Consider the following 19,350-nt stretch of genomic DNA (forward strand, 5'->3'; position numbering starts at 1 on the left):
GCGGAACGAGACTGAGATATTTCTAGCAAAAAAGAATCATTCACTGGGCCCAAAGATTCTCTGATTCAAAGTAGGTGATGCAATTGGCTTACCTTGCAGATATCTTTGCTGAGATTAACGCCTTGAACATTTCAATGCTAGGTCACGATCAGACATTAGTTGGGCTGTCAGAGAAGGTAACTGCATTCAAGGGGAAACTGAAGCTGTGGAAGAGTAAAACTGAGACTGGGAAGACTGTGTCGTTCCATCTTTGAGTGAATTTCTGGAAGACGAAAAATTTTCTCTTACCCAGGTCCAAAGCATCATTGTGGAACATATCTCCAGACTAATCGAAGAGTTTTTCACTACATTCCTGAGAATGTGATGAAATATGCCTAGGTAAGACCATCGAGGTTCAGAATGATGAAACACTTCGTTATGATTGCAGGAAACAAAACGAATCACTGAGCTCATTCTGGATCAGAGTTTACAAAGAAAAGAAAATTCTTGGAGGTGAAGCCCTGAAAGCACTCCTTCCCTTTGCTACAACTCATCTGTGTGAGACAGGATTTTCTGCACTCACAAAGTACAGAAACCGTCTACAACCAGAGCATGACCTAAGATGCAGTCTGTCATCTAAATCACGCCGGTTTTAGAAGCTGATTGAAACTTTTCAGTGCCTGGGATCTCACTGATTATAGTACTTTATGTCTCAGACAACATCCAAAATAGTGACTCTTTCCTTAATGGTCAGAGTAAATAGGTGTATCATGAATATGAATGAATTATTTTGATTTTCTGATCTTCAATTTATTTTTTTCCTACCAAAATGTGTTGATATTTTAGTTCTTAGGAAGTACATATAATAAAAATAAAATTTATTTATTATGACCAATAAAATATTGAAACATTACTTTGGTTTTAGTCACATGATATGACACATATGTTTGTTTCAGTTCTGGTGCAGAGCAAGTTTACGAGGGTTTGGGTAGCCATATAGACCATCTTATGGATTTTGGGTCGCCAAGAAAAAAGGTTAAGAACCACTGCTTTATACTATGCGACACTGGTTCAACCACAGCACCCCTTATGTCCGCCAATGCAGTACGTGGCCAGAAGAACGCTCACAAAATTAATTACCCTGGCGGGACGCGAACCCTCGTTCTTCAGTGTACGAAAACGCACACTTTACCACTGTACTACAGAGGCTATATATATATATATATATATATATATATATATATATATATATATATATATATATATATATATATATATATATATATATATATATATATATATATATATATATATATATATATATATATATATATATATATATATATATATATATATATATATATATATATATATATATTCAGTATATACCGGTATTTCTCTCTCCCTGTCTCTCTCTCTCGAACTCACACTACACTTCAGCCTTCTAAAAACCTCACCTTGTCTCCAACACCCTGCTCTCTCCTCTCACCTCACCTCATCCATTCGCATCACCAAATACTCTCACGCTACCTAATACTCTCATCTCACTTCATACTCTCACCTCTCCTCATACTTTCACCTCTCCTCATACTCTCACCTCACCTCAGTTCTCCTCAAACTCTCATCTCACTTCACTCTGCCCCTACCCTTCAGTCTCGCCTCACACAAAACTCCACCAGTTTTCCTTTACTGATTGGCGGTCCTTCTCACTCTTCCCGTTCAGCTTCGTCTGGAGGGATCGGTGGATGAGGGGAACCTTCATGGTTCATATTACCCTTACTTCTTGAATAACAAAACTTACTACAGTCCCAGTCATCTCTGCAACAAACACTCTTCAAAGAACGAAATGATGCGCTGCTGTATGCTTTCCGTAGTACACTTCCTACTCATATCAACTGACATTTTCACCTCACCTCAGTCTCGCCTCATCTTACCTCACCTTGTTCTCTCTGCTCTCACCCTGCATCTCCGCACCATATTTTTCCTCCTCTCACTTCGATCCCCCTCTTCACTTTTGTTTCGCTGAACCTTTCAGCGCCACACACACACACACACACACACACACACACACACACACACACACACGGAAGAGGCCCCTGGTACAAAGAAAGTTAAAAATGACTGATGGATGAGAAAGAAAAGGAAGAGGAAAAAGGCATTTGGAAAACTGTAGAAAAAGGAAAGGAGGAGATGAACAAATGAAGTATGAAGATAACGTGACGAAGATTGTAAACAGATACAACACGGAGTTACGGCAGAAGGTGTGAGTAAATAAAAAATAAAGGCGAGGGAACAGAAAGGAGGAAGATGGTTGGCAACTGTCTGCTTTTATTCGGACATATTTTATTATACATAAGCCTTTTTTACCTAACCTTTATTTTCAAATACTGACGCTCTCTCTCTCTCTCTCTCTCTCTCTCTCTCTCTCTCTCCTGTCCCTGACGAGGCTCCGTGTATCGCAAAGTAAAAAGCTGACCGACTCTCTTCCAACCCTGAGGCGTTGAACTACTACCTGGTCTATAGTGTACAGAATGCGTGTGTGTGTGTGTGTGTGTGAGAGAGAGAGAGAGAGAGAGAGAGAGAGAGAGAGAGAGAGAGAGAGAGAGAGAGAGACGCAGAGGAGAGGCTGCTGAACGTTACTAAAAAAACTGAAACACAAAAGAAAAAGAGACGAACAAGGAAGGTCAGATTGAGAAAGAGTGAGAATGGGAAGAGAGATCTATGTTCAATGAAAAAAAAAAAAAAAAAAAAGACACCATGGGATGAAGTAATGACCAGATGGAAAGAATATTTTGCAAGCCTGATGAATGGGAATAGAAAGAGCAGAGCGGCTGTAAACATGACTGGTTATGGGGGTGTGCAGAGAAGGAATGCAGTGCCAGGAGACGTGACACTCGCACAGGTGAAGAGCGCTTTGAAACGGCTGAAAAATGGGAAAGCAGCTGGGGTTGATAAGATGTATGCGGAGATGCTTAAGTGTAGTGGAGACAGTGGAATGAAGTGCTTGTTGGAGATATGTAAGAAGACATGGATGAGTGAAACTGTTCCTGCAGAGTGGAAAAAGGCTGTGATTGTACCCCCGTACAAAAATAAAGGTGAGCGAAGCAAGTGCAAGAATTATCGTGGGAAGAGTTTATTGAGTGTGGTAGGGTAGGCATATGGAAGAATTATTATAAAGAGAGATATCAGAAGTCCTAGTGAGTGATGAACAGGGTGGCTTAAGGAGTGGCAGAGGATGTATGGATCAAGTATTTGCAGTGAGACAGATACCAGAGAAGGCTTGTGAGAATGACCACAAGGGTTTATGGCATTCATGGATCTGGAAAAAGCATATGACAAAGTAGACAGAGAGGGATTGTGGAAAGTTTTGCGTATGTATGGTGTAGATGGTAAGCTGCTAGGTGCTGTCAAGAGTTTTTATTATGGTAGCGAAGCATGTGTAAGGGTTAATGGGCATCTAAGTGAATGGTTCAAGATCGGTGTGGGCGTGCGACAAGTGGTGTGATGTCCCCATGGTTGTTCAATATATATATGGATGGGGTGATGAGAGAAGTGAAAACACGAGTAATGGAGAGAGGGATGGCGTTGGTAATGAATGGTGATGGATGGAATATCTCAAATTTGTTGTATGCTGATGATGCAGTACTGCTTGCAAGTACTTGGTAGGCTACTACAGAGTTTTGCTGATGTCTGTGAGCGTCGTGTCTTGAGAGTAAATGTAGAGAAGAGTAAAGTGATGGTTACTGAGACAGAAGGTGACTCCCAGTGTGATGTCACAATGAAAGGAGAGAGACTGGAATTGGTGAGAGAGTTCAAATACTTGGGTACAGTGATAGAAAAGAGAGGAAAATGTGCAAAAGAAGTTGAAAGTAGAGTGACACAAGGAAGAACAGTAGCTGGTGCAATGAAGGCCTTGATAAGAAACAGAGGCTTGAGTGTTGCAGCTGCACGAGGCTTACATGAGGGAGTGTTAGTGCCAACTTCAACAAATGGGTGGGAGACTATGATGTGGCATGAAAATGAAAAGTCAAGAGTAAGAGCAGTGGAGATAGGACTGCTGAGGAATGTATGTGGAGTACAGAGGGTGGATAGGATGCGAAATAATGTGATTCGTGAATGGTGTGGAGTGAGGAAGTCGGTGGACACCAGAATCGAGGAGAGTGTTCTGAGATGGTATGATCATGTGGTAAGAATGGATAACAATAGAGTGGTGAAAAAGGTATACCTGAGCAAATTTGAGGGAGGGAGGAGGCGATGTAGGCCAAGGAGAAGGTGGAGAGATATGGTGGATGAGTATTAATTTTGAGGAAGAGAGGTTTGGAAGTCGGTGAGGCTAGGGAACTGACAAGAGAACGAGCTGGCTGGATGAATGTTGTGAGGAGAAGTGCTTGATCAGGGATTCTGGCACCCCTTTTGAGTGACTCAATCGGATACGTATGTGTGAAGCTGCAGAATGTGGTGAATGTTTTTGGCGTATCCGGTACAGCTAGGATTCTGGGGTCTTGAAAGATGAGAGAATGGAAGTGTGGCCTATTTGGATAGGGCAAGTTTGTGCTGTCTGGACACTGCTACTCCTCACCCTACCCTTGGGTGGGAAAGGAGGTCCGGATGATGATGATGATGAATGATGATGATGATGATGATGATGATGATGATGATGATGATGATGATGGTGTGTGTGTGTGTGTGTGTGTGTGTGTGTGTGTGTACTAGTTTCTGATAATACTAGTGCCTGACGGTACAATTTAATTTACAATGGTAACTTTATAAGTCATGTGGGCTCTCAGTTAAAGCATCGCTCGCCCTTGTGGAATGGACGTGGAGAGGTAGCACTAAAACAACTAGACAATTTTCAGAAGAAACTTGTTGGAATTATTAATAACCCTGCTATTTCAATTATATTACCTCCCCTACAAGTAAGAAGGAATGTTGTCTCTCTTGCAATAATTTACAGATACTTTTATGGCAAATGCTCAGACGAAGTTGCGTCCCTGTGCCACCTCTCCATGCCTTCCCTCTTGCTACACGGGCATCTGGTAGCGCTCATGGTTTGAATGTCACACAGCCATATTGCAGAACTGTCTATCAAAATTCTTTTATTCCCCGAACTGCATTTCTCTGGAACTCGTTTCCCCGGAGTTGTTTCCCCACAAAATTCACTTTACAGCTGTTCAAGTCCAGCTGTTATACACTTTTTATGAATGGAGGACGCCAGCAATCTCGTGTATGAATTATTTATTTTTCATTAATTTGTTTTTCCTTCCTCTATTCAGTTTTATATATATATATATATATATATATATATATATATATATATATATATATATATATATATATATATATATATAAGGGAACTGCTACGGACATTTAGTAGTATTGCATTGGCATTAATCACAATATATTTTGTAGAATGACTCCCTTCAAGTTACACAATAACTGAAAATCGCACTGATCCATAAACGGCAGCTAAGTCAAACGGAAATTAATTAACATCAGGTAATACCCAATCAGAGTCACGATTTCCAGCAATATACACGACAGACGCAATTTGTTTCAGTGCTGGATTAACGGGAGTGTAGGTAAAGGTTTGCAGGGTACTAAAAATGCTCATTGTTTACCTTTGGCCTGGCTCACGAGGAACCAATCACGTCGAACGTTATTTTATGGGGCTCTAACAGGGCTGGGGTGAGGGAAGCAGGGGTGAGGAAGGGGTGACCTGGGAAAGCATGAGGAAACGGGGGATAAGGGGATGGAAAGATGAAGCGAGGGGTAGGGGGATGGAAGGATGACGCGGAGGGTAGGGGGATGGAAGGGTGAAGCGGGGGACAGAAGGATGGAAGGATCAGAGCTGTGAATAGCGCCGCTACTATTTTAAAAGCGATGGTGGTAACGCCATTACTTTTTGTAGCCAGTAGCGGAACTGAGAGCGCCGCTACTTTTTTGGCCCTACCCAAGCGTTACCGCGCTCCTCGCTACTCACGCGACGAATACAGGTCCGGAGTCGTGAGTACATACAGATATGCTGACAGTTTGGTTGTATTTATTAATGACGGAAAATAATACTTTCGTCAATTCTGTCAATTAAGGATGTCAGCTAGATGTAGGCAATGCTAACACACACACACACACACACACACACACACACACACACACACACACACACACCTCTAACTATTCCCGTCTCTAACTTCCGCTCTCTCCCTCACTCTCTCCTTCAGACTAATTCTTACTCACTACGTTATTATTTCGTAACAGTATGTTATTTTCAGTTTAAAGTAATGGGAAGAAAACAGTGCTGTTGTATAAACAGCCATTAAAAGAATGTCCCATTTCATTTTTACTTTCGTTTTCGTGCATATCTTAAATAGGTATCACTGAAAATATAATAAATCTATATAATATATATCAATGGTAGGCCACATTTTTTTGCCTGCTATTTACGTATGTTACTTTCAGTAGGTATACTAGGTAACAATGTAAAAGAACATTTGTTACATTATACAGTAAACAGATTTTTCCTGTACCTTCGGCTCTAAGCTTCATTAAATTGACACCGACATTTATATGATGATTTTTTTTTTTTCAGTATAAGTATACAGTATACTGACATTACTGGTACACAACATAACCACTCAGACTGACTAATATTATCAAAACAGTATATAGTGATTTGCTATATCACAGATTTTTGTTAACCTTTCCTTCCTGTACGTTTTTCTTATCCAAAGTAGCGGAAGCGCCGCCACATTTCGTATCAAGTAGCGAAACCAGTAACGCCACTACTTTTTCGAGCTAGTAACGGAAATGGGAGCGCCGCTGCTTTTTATTAGTAGAGTTCCCAGCACTGGGAAGGATGAAGCGGAGGGTAGAGGGATGGAAGGGTGAAGCGGGGGACAGGAGGATGGAAGGATGAAGCGGGGGGTAGGGGGATGTAAAGATGAAGCAGGGGGTAGGGGGATGGAAGGATGAAGCGGGGAATAAGGAAAGGAGCTGATGCACGAAGATGGGGGGAGGGGAGATAACTAGGGGACGGAGTGATCAAAGCGGGGAAGGGGAGGGGACAGGTAAGAGACAAAGACGTGGGAAGGAGGTGGGGCAGCCGCGAGATGGGGAAAGGCTAACTTGAAATGAAGATGAATTTACGCTATACATTACGATGCCATCTTATTTTTCCTTTTTCTTCCTAGCGAGAAGGGAACATACATGGAAAAGTGGGTTAAAATGAAGTCTTTACACTACATATCCTTTCTATTGCGTCGTCACCTTTGCTTATACTTTCTCTAACGCTAAACAATTTTATTCAACTTAGGAGACCCTTGTGATGACGGGCTTAGAAACAACCTCTTTTATTCCTAAATTATACCCTATAGCAGGAGGGTCTTCCCAGTGCTGAATAATATGGTCTGGCGACAGCCGGTGTATCATTAAATCGTGAGGACCGTGAAAACCTGAGGACGAGGGCACCAGGCACACCCCAAAAATTCTCTTCTCGGCTAATTTTCACCATTCATAAGTGTATTCATCGCCATAAAACCTACATCATCGTCTTTGTCGATGTTTTTTCCAGCTGATATGCATGAAAAATAGGGGGGGAAATCAAATACTAGGACCTTAAAGCAAGGAAAATATATACTCACGCACAGTGTATTATTAATGTGCTAGTATTTGATGTCCTCCCCTATTTTTCATGCATATCAGCTGGAAAAAACATCGACAAAGACGATGATGTAGGTTTTATGGCGATAAATACACTTATGAATGGTGAAAATTAGCCGAGAAGAGAATTTTTGGGGTGTGCCTGGTGCCCTCGTCCTCAGGTTTTCACGGTCCTCACGATTGATACACCGGAAGAAAAGAAATATTTAGTCAGAAATGGTAAATGAAAATGGTTAAACCCTCTTAGTCCCAGACATCTCTCCTATGCAGAATTAAATTTTACGATGATAGTCCTAACTTAATGGATAGTTTTTCTTAAGCTGAATAAAATGGTAGAGTGGCAGTGTGAATACAAATAAAAAAAAGACGTCCTCTAAAAGAATAGGTTACATTCCAGCATACATGACAAAGAACACTAACCCAAAATACTAGTGCATTTTCCAATCAACGGAACTTGTACCTTCAGCTTGCATAAACATGGCTCTGACTTCATTTTCCTTGCATCAGTGAGTTGTCTTGTTCAGAGTGTTGCCGAGGGGATGCAGGCAAAACCAACTGCCATCACACTGTGCTGCCACGAGGTTTATTTTTGGCGATGAACAAAACCAACCTTGTTGTAGTTTGGGGACGAGAGACCACACAAATTTAACTGTGCTGACTGCGAATTTCTTGACGAAGTTAATGCCTCCTCATGTATGAAACTCTCTCTCTCTCTCTCTCTCTCTCTCTCTCTCTCTCTCTCTCTCACACACACACACACACACACACACACACACACACACACACAAACAAACACGTCGTCACAGGGAATAACAGTTTTTTTTTTAATGCGAGTAAGAAGGAACCAAAGGCTAGGAGCCCACAAACAATTCCTTCCAAGAAAAAAAAAAAAAAAAACAATACAACAGTGAGCCAAATTCAAGATTTGTTCATTTCGAGATGCCTGGACACACTGCGTTTGAAAGACTGGAGATTATAGGAAGTAGGAAATACAGATAGAGGGAGACAGTTCCAGAATTGACTGTTGCATAAATGAAGGACTGGGAGTAACGGTTAACTCTTGCATTAGAGAGCTGGACAGAAAAGGGATGAGAATTTGTTGCTAGACGGGTGCTACGCGCCCGTTGTAGAGGTGGAGGAATGCAGACAGACAGTTCAGAGAAGCAGTGACCATGGAAGTAGCAACAGAAATGAGATAAAGAGGCAACAGTGCGACGAAGAGACATACGTTGAAGGGAGCCAATAAGAGAGAGAGAGTTAATGGGACGAAAAGCCCTACTGAGAAGAGCCTCCCCATACATGACAGTTGTACTCTAAACAGGGGCGAATAAAACCCGTGTATAAAGTCAACAACTGTGCAGGGGTAAAGAACGTACGGAGTCGGCTTAGCACACCTAATATCTCGGAAGCTGATTTTACAAGAGATGTAATATGATCTTTCCAAGATAAATCCCAAGTGAATGAAACCCCAGGCATGTTCAAGGATGTTGCAGCCTTGAGGTGGATATTATTAAACATTAGTGGGTACTCCTGTGGAAGATTCTGTCAGGTCGATAGGTGCAAAAACTGAGTCTTTGATGCATTAAAAACAACAAGGATATTTTTACCCCAGTCAGAGATACGAATCAAGTCAGACATTAGGTGTGCCATAGCCTCATCCCTTTGTGTTGAAGTAACTGCTGGGATGGGCTTTGCGGGAACCGAATGGAAAGCTGAAGGGTGGAATCATCAGCGTTCGAGTGGATAGGGTTCGATGTGCAGCTTAAAAGGTCATTGATAAATAAAAGGAAGAGAGTTGGTGATAGGACAGAGCCCTGAGGAACACCACTGTTCATAGATCTAGGAGAAGAACGATGGCCGTCTACAACAGCGGCTATAGAACGACCAGAAAGGAAGCTGTAGGTGAAGGCACAGATAGAAGGACAGAAACCCCTTAACTACGAAGACATCTATTTTTCATTTTGATCATTTGCTAAGGTTTACAAACAAGCCCTGCAACACGGTGACTATTTTCTTAAATTATTCCTGTTAAGAAGAACTTTCGTAGTGAAAGAGTTATTTTATGCTATAACCTCACTACAATGGATCACAGAACGGCCCTGCAAAGGCAGCGGCTTGCCTGTGGTTGATGGTTTCTACTTCGTCAGACATAATGGACTTAACAACGACAATAACAGTAACAACAACAACAAAGGATCTCCCTAGGCTAAGCTAAATAAAACCGTCTGGATGTAGTACAAATGTAAAAGAAAGATCATACTGAAGGGCTTTCTATAATTCTACATCCTTTGATCATGTGCACAAAGGGAACGGGGATGAGCATACAGTCTATTGTATCTACCTGGGAGAGTTTCGTGTCAGTTGGCTGTGTATACGCTTATCCCAATATCAGCACACCTTCTGTTGCTGGAGTTGCACCAGGATCGCAAACTGAAAGCCTATGCAGTAGCCTCGCTTTTAGGAATGCAGGGAAGCACCAAGTGTTTGATATTCGGACTGACATCAGACAATTTTATTCACTTCAAAGAAACTGATCCCCATGTAAAAGGCTAGAAATATCATGACTAATTCTGTGGCCGTGAATTAGGAATTATTAACTTTATACCACCTGACATCAGACGATTTAATTCCGATGAAGAGATTCCAATGCAGCCTAAAGGAATAAAAAAAGCACATAATGACATACCCACCTTCCCTTACTAGGTGGTCCATCTTAACTTTTACTGAGATGGCGTGTTTCTGTATTTTATGTGTTGTGTCCAGACGTTTTTATTCACCACAAGTTAGGCTTTAGGAGCTGCAGGGGTAAAGTGGAGTTGCCATTACCTTGTTTATTACAAGGTGGCCTCCTATTTAGAATTACAGATTGGTAGGAGAAGTCGATTAAAACTGCAGTTATCACCATATTGAAAAGGTGAATATTAGTTAATGCAGGAAGAATTATTCTTTAAAAACAACAAAAGTAGAATATTCTGCTCTCCACTCTTCGGGCCCTCCGTCCATCAGCCACAGGGGAACAAGGGTAGAATTACTATGGAGCCAGCGGCGAGGCCTTAATAAGCTTAAATTAAACAATTTTACAAAGGACATTCTGAGAGTAGGAACGTGGAATGTGAGAGGAGTGAATGATGAAGTGAAAGAGAGAGAGATTGTCCAGGTGCTTGAGGATGCAAAAGTGGATATATGTGGACTGACTAAAACTAAATGGAAGGTGAAAGGATGAGAGAATGGGAATACGGTGTAGGTATATGTGCGGGAGTCAGTGAGAATGAGAGGGCAAGAGAGGGAATATGTCTGATGATAAGCAAGAAGTGGAAGGAGAATATAAGAGAGTATGGAACAGTGGGTGCAAGGATTGTATGGGTGAGGATGAAAGTAGGTATACAAGCATGGGCGATTGTATGTGTGTATGCTCCAACAGAGGATCGAGTGGCAAGAGTGAAAGATGAGTTTTGGGCAAGAGTAGAAGCATGTATGAACAAGTTTGAGAGGAGCGAGAGAGTGCTGTTGATTGGAGACATGAATGGCAAAGTCGGGAATGTACGAGTGGATGGAGTGGTTGGTCAGTGGGGTGTGCCAGCAGAAGTAGATGGGAATGGTAGTGCTTTGGTGGACATCTGTGCTGGTAAGGGGTTGGCAATAGCCAATACCTACTTTCGTCATAAGATGATCCACCGGTATACATGGACAGTAATGAGGAGGATGGAAGGTGAACTTGTTGAACGAAAGGCAATGATAGACTACGTGTGTGTAGATGAGCGAATGAGAAGACAAGTGTTGGATGCAAGGGTGTGGAGAGGGTGGGGGAATGGAGTCTCGGACCATCACTTAGTGATGGCCAAGGTAGAGCTGCAAAGAAAGTGGTTGAGGAGGCGAAGGGGAAGACAGGAGGAAACAGCTCCTGTGAGAAGAGTGGAGAAATTGCAAGATAGTGAGAAGAGGACAGAGTATAAGAGCATAGTGGAAGAAAGATTGGGAAGGTATGAGCTAGAGCAGATGGAAGGGGTGGAAGACGTATGTAAGATATTCACGGAAGAGATAAGCGCAGCATGTGAGGTGGTTTGTGGAGTGAGGAGGAGATGCAAGGGTGTGCAAGGGACAGCATGGTGGAATGATGAGGTGAAACGAGCTGTGGAACAAAAGAAGAAGGCATATGGTGAATGGTTGGCGAGTAGAGGTAGGGGAGAAGATGAGAGAGAGAAGAGAGAGGTATATGTGAGCAGGAGAAGGGAGGTTAAGAGACTGGTGAAGGAGAGTAAGAAGAAAGTGGATGAAGAGTTTGGGAGGAATCTGAGTGTGAAATGGAGGGAGAGTAAGAAATTGTTTTGGAAGGAGGTAAAGAAAGCAAGGCAGTGTGAAAGGGGAAATAGTAGGGGAGTGAAAGATAGGAATAATAGATTGTTGGTGGAGAAGAGAGAGAAATTGAGGAGATGGAAGGAGCACTTTGAGGATTTGTTGAATGTAGAGAGTGAGAGCAGTGTGAGTATAAGTGGTTGGGGAATGGCTGGGAGAAGAAGAGATGAGAGGAGGGAGGAAGAGATCAGTAGGTCGGAAGTAGTGGAAGCGATGAAGAAGATTAAGCTGGGAAAGGCCCCAGGAATTGATGGAGTGTGTGGTGAAATGCTTAGGTATGGGGGTGAGATTGTTGTGGAGTGGATATGGAAGTTGTGTAGATTGGCTTGGGAAGAGGGAAGGGTTCCAGAGGACTGGAAATCAGGTATAATTGTTCCTCTGTACAAAGGAAAAGGGGAGAGAGAAGTATGTGGTAACCATAGGGGTATTTGCCTTCTTAGTGTGACTGGTAAAATATATGGTAGAATACTCATTGATAGGGTTAGGCATATGACAGAGGAGCTAGTTGGAGAAGAACAAGGGGGATTTAGGAAGGGAAAAGGGTGTGTAGATCAGATATTTGTTCTAAGATGTTTAGTGGAGAAGTATCTAGAGAAGGGAAGGAAAGTGTACGCTGCCTTCATGGACTTGGAGAAAGCTTATGACAGAATAGATAGGAAAGGTATGTGGAAGGTATTAAGAATATATGGAGTGGAGGGGAAATTGTTGAGTGCTGTGAAGAGTATGTACGAGGGAGCTAGGGCTACGGTGCGAGTGGATGGTGAGCTGAGTGAGTTCTTTGATCTCAATGTGGGACTGAAACAGGGGTGTGTAATGTCTCCATGGCTGTTTAATATATATATGGATGGGGTCGTAAAGGAGGTACAAGGTAGGGCAGTGGATGTGGGGGTGGCCCTAATGAATGAGGGTGAGATTTGGAAGCTTCCAGTGTTGCTGTTTGCTGATGATACAGTATTGTTGAGTGAAGATGAATGGGAGTTGCAAGGTTTGGTGAATGAATTTGGGACAGTGTGTAGGAGGAGGAAGCTGAAAGTTAATGTAAACAAAAGTAAAGTTATGGTGTTTGAGAGGAATGAAGTCACAGAGTGTGCAGTGAGGTTGGATGGTGAGGATATGGAGAATGTGAGTGCATTCAAGTACTTGGGTAGTGTGATGAGTAAGGATGGAACTTTGGGGGATGAAGTACGTGAAAGGGTACAGCAAGGAAGGAAGGTTGTTGGCACACTGAAAGCAGTGATGAGAAATAGGGAGGTGAGTATGGAAGTTAAGAAGTCTCTGCATGATGGTATTGTGATCCCTACCCTGACGTATGGAAGCGAGGCGTGGACCTTGCAAGAGGGGAACAAGTCAAGAGTGAGAGCAGTGGAAATGAGTTACTTGAGTGGAGCATGTGGAGTGACATGGAGGGACAGGTTGACGAATGAAGAAGTGAAGTAACGTTGTGGGGTAGATGTGGATGTGGTTGAAAAGATTAGGAGAAATACACTGAGGTGGTTTGGACATGTGGAGAGGATGGAGAGTGAAAGACTGACTAAGAGGGTGTATGTGGGTGAGGTGGAGGGAGGGAGAGGGAGAGGTAGACCGAGGATGAGGTGGAGGGATGGAGTTGAGAGGTATATGAGGGAGGGGGGGGTGAGTTGGGGGGAGGGGAGTTAAATGGTGGGTGACAGAGTGACTTGGAGGCGTTTTGTCTGCGGCCACCCTTTGCGGGATTAGGGCGTCGGGCTATAGATAGATAGATAGATATACAAAAGTTCTCGATAGATGGCGTCACCTCATGTGTCAGGTAATGGCAGATTTGGATTCCCCATGTCAAATTACCATATATGGTAGCACTTTTATGTCTCCAAAGGCCTCCTTTTACTAAATCCGCCAGAATCAGAAGAAGAAGAGCGCTGTTACTCATTGACTTGCTGGCTACCGCCGCAGGTAAAAATATGTAACTCGTTCAGCCTAACACCGGAAGGTTTTGTTCTGCTAAGGGAAATCCTGGCAATTAAAGCTTTAAAAAAATAATTTAGAGTCACACCTTCTCTGCCATTGGTACCTCTAAGAATTTTATTTATCCCACATCAGACGATTTTCTTCAGCAGAAATTCTAGCTGCAAAATGGTTAAGGTCAGATATGTTGTTGTTCTTGTTTTAGATTTTCCTCCCTTTGGGAAGACCGGGCCAAATATGGGCCCGCCAGAGTGAATCTTGACAATAGCAGGGCTCAAAGAGAGCTACTGTTGGGGTGGAATCATCCACCTATAATGTGGTCACTAGTGAGAGGTTAACGAGGTGGAGGGTAAGTGGAGACGGTGTCAAGTAGAACTGTGGTTGAGGCAAGGGCGACGATCTCAGCGGCAGTGGCAAAGGGAGACATCCTTCTTATAAGTCTGCCATCTAAGGTGGAGCGAAGTGTGGCGGTGGAGGGGCAGTCAAGCATGAAGTGGAGGAGTGGCCAGTCTGCAGTTTCGTGACAGTGAGGGCACGGTTCAGGGGCAGTCCCTGCTATTTGAGAGTAGCAGGGGTAGCCAAGCTGTAGGCGGAGTAATCGCACGACTAGCGAATTGGGCGTGTGAGAGGGAGTGTTGAGAGGCTTATAGTTCGTAGTCCTGGCGTACCAGGTGGCGGAGCGAGAGCCTTCTGCTACATGTGTCTCATGGTCCCTTCACCTGAGCTGTAGGATGGTACTGTTGACTCTGCTTTTCAGCAGAGAACGGCTCATTCTAAGGGGGAAGTTGACGGCAGGGTGGAGCATTGCAGAGCGAGCAGCAGTGTCATCACGCTCGTTACCATCGATGCCTACATAACAGGGCAGCCAGTGCAGGTGGATTACCCCTCCACTCTGAACGATGGAGTCGGCTACCGCTAGTATGGAGGTCAGCAGGTTCACATTGTCAGTGAAGCGTCGCGCACGGAGACCATGCAGAGACAAGAGCGAGTCAGTGTGGACGACCACACGTTGGTGGCTGTGGAAGTGGGCGTGTCTTAAGGTGCCTAAGATTGCCAGAAGCTCTGCCTCGTACACGGTGGCCCCTGAAGGGAGCCGCCAGGTCTCGACGCGGCCATCACTGGCAAATGCAGCACCTGCAGATCCCTCAGCAGCAACGGACCCATCGGTGAAATACTCGACTGTTTCCGGGGTCCAGAGTGATGCCATCCTCCTCAGGCCATCCTGGCGTAGGAGGGCGGGCAGAGATGCTCTAGGGCAGGCAGCAGAGGGGGCAACACTGGATCGCGGGTGGCAGCCACGAAGGGGGAGGGGTGTAGGCAGGGTCGGGGAGGTCTGGGCCCCCGAGGAAAGCATCAGTTGCTCCCAGGTCATGGATAATATTCGCAGTGATGCGTGCCCAGTCCTTGTTCGGGTGTGCATCAGGGGGCCTCTCTAGGGTGCATTGTAGAAGTGCAGAAACAGGTAAGTGAGGCCTGAGTCTGCAGAGCTGGGCAGAGACCACTGTCAATCGACTCCAGATTCTGTGTGATGGAGAGATGTGTAGCCACTTTCAACCCTTAGGTTCACAAATCGCGTCCAAGGAGGAGCTCCCAGCATCACACGCAGTGCAGAGTTCTGCAGGACTTCTAGGGAGCGAGATTGCGCCCCAGAGAGCCCCGCAAGACAGATAGCGTGTGAGTAGAAAGTCATGAGTCCGTGAAAAGAGGCACCTAGGCTCTGGCTTGAGAGGGCTTTTAGTGCCGTGATTCTGGGAGCAGCCCGCTCCCGTAGATACCGTACCTGGGTGGAAAAGGACAGACAACTGTTGAACCACACCCCCAAGTACTGATGGCTGCGAACAAGCTCAAGCTGGTGCCTCCCAAGGAAGAGTGGACGTTCAGGCCAAAGGGCATGAACTTGGTTTTACTGAGATTAATCTTGAGGCCGAGTAGACAGGTTAAGGTCAAATATAACTCATACGTCTGAGGTCATCCAGGCCCCCCAGTGTCCCACATTATTACTGGTTGCTCTTACTTTGTGATGGCTGGTGATCACTGCACTCACCTCCGCTGCTCCGTAAAACGGTAAGTATTACAAAAGAAACTAAGGCGTTGGACATGCTGTCAAAAAGATACTCCATTACATTCTGGAATGTACAATTTTACCAGAACGAAGTTTTTCTCAAAATTTCTAATTACTTTAAAGAATTATGTTGAAACGGTCCTATTTAGGCAACTCACAGACTTTACATAATTTTATATCTGTCTATCCCAATCACTCGATAAATCGCTGTCAAAACTCTGCACATGCATAAATGAGTTGTCCTAATTCTCAATGATACGGCGATGTTATAGTTTTCTTTCCATGCTTGTTTATCCCTGTCGAATCCATCATCATCACTATCACGACAAACATATCTGCCACTCAGTCATGGATTCCAAGAGATTACATAACATCTGCCAATAGTGATGCACAGACATGAAAGAGATATTTATCCACAGCCCCTCCTATATTTGAATCAACATCTCTAACCCATTCCACTGACCTCCGTGTACCATCTCAGACAACGCCTCTAACTCATTCCATCGATCTCCTAGTGCCATCTCAGTCAACCCCTCTGATCCAGTCTACCGATCTCCTAGAGCCATCCCAATACAAACTCAATAGCCCCAATCCGTTAGCTACTTCAACCAATGACGCATTATTGTTCATTTCAGACGATCTTATTTAGCTCGGGAGAGAATTTTCAGATGACAGGGCAAGATACAAAATCCATTCACTCCTTTACTAGTAGACACATAATCTACATAGAATGGCCAGACGCCAGGAGCAACAAAACCCCCACCAACTCACCCATGCCCACGCCACTCAATCTCCCTCTGTAAGTCCAACCTGAATCTCATTAAATTATAATAATACCAACCAAACAACGTCATTGTGAGACGTATTGTAGAGAAAGAGGCAATTTAAAACTATAATGAAAGCTTTAGTGTTTGTGTCCATTGTTGAACCGAATAGGGTCTAAAAACATAACAGTGATGTATCAACATTTGGAAGTGAAAAATATACGTCGGGAAGTAAAGGTTGGGGTTTGAGAACAAGATATATATATATATATATATATATATAAATATATATATATATATATATATATATATATATATATATATATATATGTAAATAGATACATAGATAGATATACTGTATATTTCTTGTTCTGTAATACTTGGGGCTAAGAAAGCGTTACATCCAAGGTAAAGGTCATTTATTGATCAGTCTCTCCAGTCTCCAAGCAATACAGGAGAATTATTTTAACTGGTCAGATATAGCCCTTTCATTGCATCAAATCCTTCCCAAGTTTAATACATTTGTCAGGAGGCAACAAGAATGAATCAAAATATCCCTCCAGCATTAGAAGTTAATGTTGCCTTGGGTCTCACCTTATTTCCTTGGCCTTCTCAGCCTTTACTAACATTAAAAGCTTTTCTCATAATACTTGTCTGTTTAGGTTAATGATGCTATCCGTTTTTTACTTGAACACATCTCCCCGACCATGTCTCAGTTATTGTCAAAATTAAATTGGTAAATGTATATAATAGTGTAATCTGCTCTTCCAATAGTGTATAATCTAATAAATATAGTCCTACAATTATTTTGTACACAGAGAAGGGAAGGCTCTTCTATCTGATGGGGGGGGGGTAAGGCGTATGTGGTTACGTTGTTCTATCAAAATTAACTGTACATTGCTAATTATGTCCATATTTGCTCAATATATACCTGTACACTTCCCATTTACATGTACTCTTCGCATACCTTCAACAAATGATGAACACGACGTGGTGGTTTGAATTAATAGAAGAATACATGCATACTAGTTTAACTCTTCTCAAGTAAACCTAAAATTTTAAGATACTACAAAGGCGATGAGTGGAGACCCAAGCCAAACTTAATAAAGATCAAGAAGAAATAACGCTTTAGAGAAGGGAAAACAATTTATCGTGCTAAAATTTGACCACACATCTTACAAAGCCTATATTTACGTAACATTCAAACAAACCCATCAGGCATAATAGTCATTTGTAACTCCAGCCATAAGTGACCATGAGAAGACAAAGAACAACTAATTTATGTCGCAACCAACCATGACTCCAACACCCTCACCCCCTCCTCTGCCACCCTCCACCTACACACCCACATCTTTACCACCTTCCACCCACACCCACACCTCGACCACCCTCCACCCACACCCCCACGCCTCTATCACTGTCAACCCATACCCCCACACCTCTACTACCCTCCACTCTACCACCCTCCACCCACACCCCTACACCTCTACCATCCTCCATCCATACCCCCACACCTCCACCACCCTCCTCCCATACCTCCACATCATTCCCACACAACTGATTGTCATCTGGTTCGTAATTCTCTGCACTTACTCTAGTCGGTTTAGGCCTCATATTTATGGGTGGGTAGCACTCAGAACTTCCCCGAGCTCTGCTTTATTATTCTCTTGTATGTTACTTACGCCTGGTGGTCCTGTGGTTTACAAACCATTGTATGAATTCCATTGATAACAGTAGGGTTGTTTGCCATATAAAACGCTACAAGGGTAGGCAGGTGTCCGACCCGTTAATGACCTTTACATTAAGCTTGCTCATTGGTCACAAATGCCAAGTGGGACACAACTATGGGATTACTTGATTTCCTTTTTAAATATAAAAATTATGCTATTTATCTAGAGCTGATGATTAACCCGTGGATTGCGAGCCACAGCTCAGGCTGGGTTCCGTCACGTTGCGAGCCATAGCTCATGCTGTGATGGCCGTGCATCACCGCTAACTACTGTATATACTCCACCCCTACCCAAACTTAGGCATGGCGCTACGCAAAGACGGAGAGAGAGACATTTTTTTCTTTTCACCAGATGATGCCCTGCATGTTTATCTTCAAGTTTATGATAAACAAAATAAATTTTTTTTTAAATTTATTTTTTAACTACTTCCCTACGTAAATTTACGCATGGCCCTACACAAAGACTGAGAGAGAGATTATTTCTCTTCACCAGATGATGCCCTGGATATTTATCTTCAAGTTTATAATAAATAAATCTAAAAAAAAAAAATCTTCATTTTTTGCGCACAACAGGGTGGGAAAAAAAAAGGGTAATTGCGCAATCCACGGGTTAAGCAATCATAAGCAAAAATTTTCACTGAAGACGAGGTTCACAAGATCGGGTGAGAAGCAGACTCACAGTCACCTTTTCCTTTAACACTTTTTGTCCGATGTCTGTTTTAGAATTATCAATATCACTATAGTATTATATTTAGCTCAGGTGAGATCTCTCGTTAAGAAGGGATTACAAGCAATGTCTGTTAACCTCCTCGGTACGGTGATGTCTATTATTGCTTTCATCTGACTATTATGTTCAGCTTAACCCC

The sequence above is a fragment of the Coenobita brevimanus genome, chromosome 71, assembly GCF_032717465.1.
Source record: "Coenobita brevimanus isolate Jiangsu-jjx chromosome 71, ASM3271746v2, whole genome shotgun sequence".
NCBI lineage: Eukaryota > Metazoa > Arthropoda > Malacostraca > Decapoda > Coenobitidae > Coenobita > Coenobita brevimanus.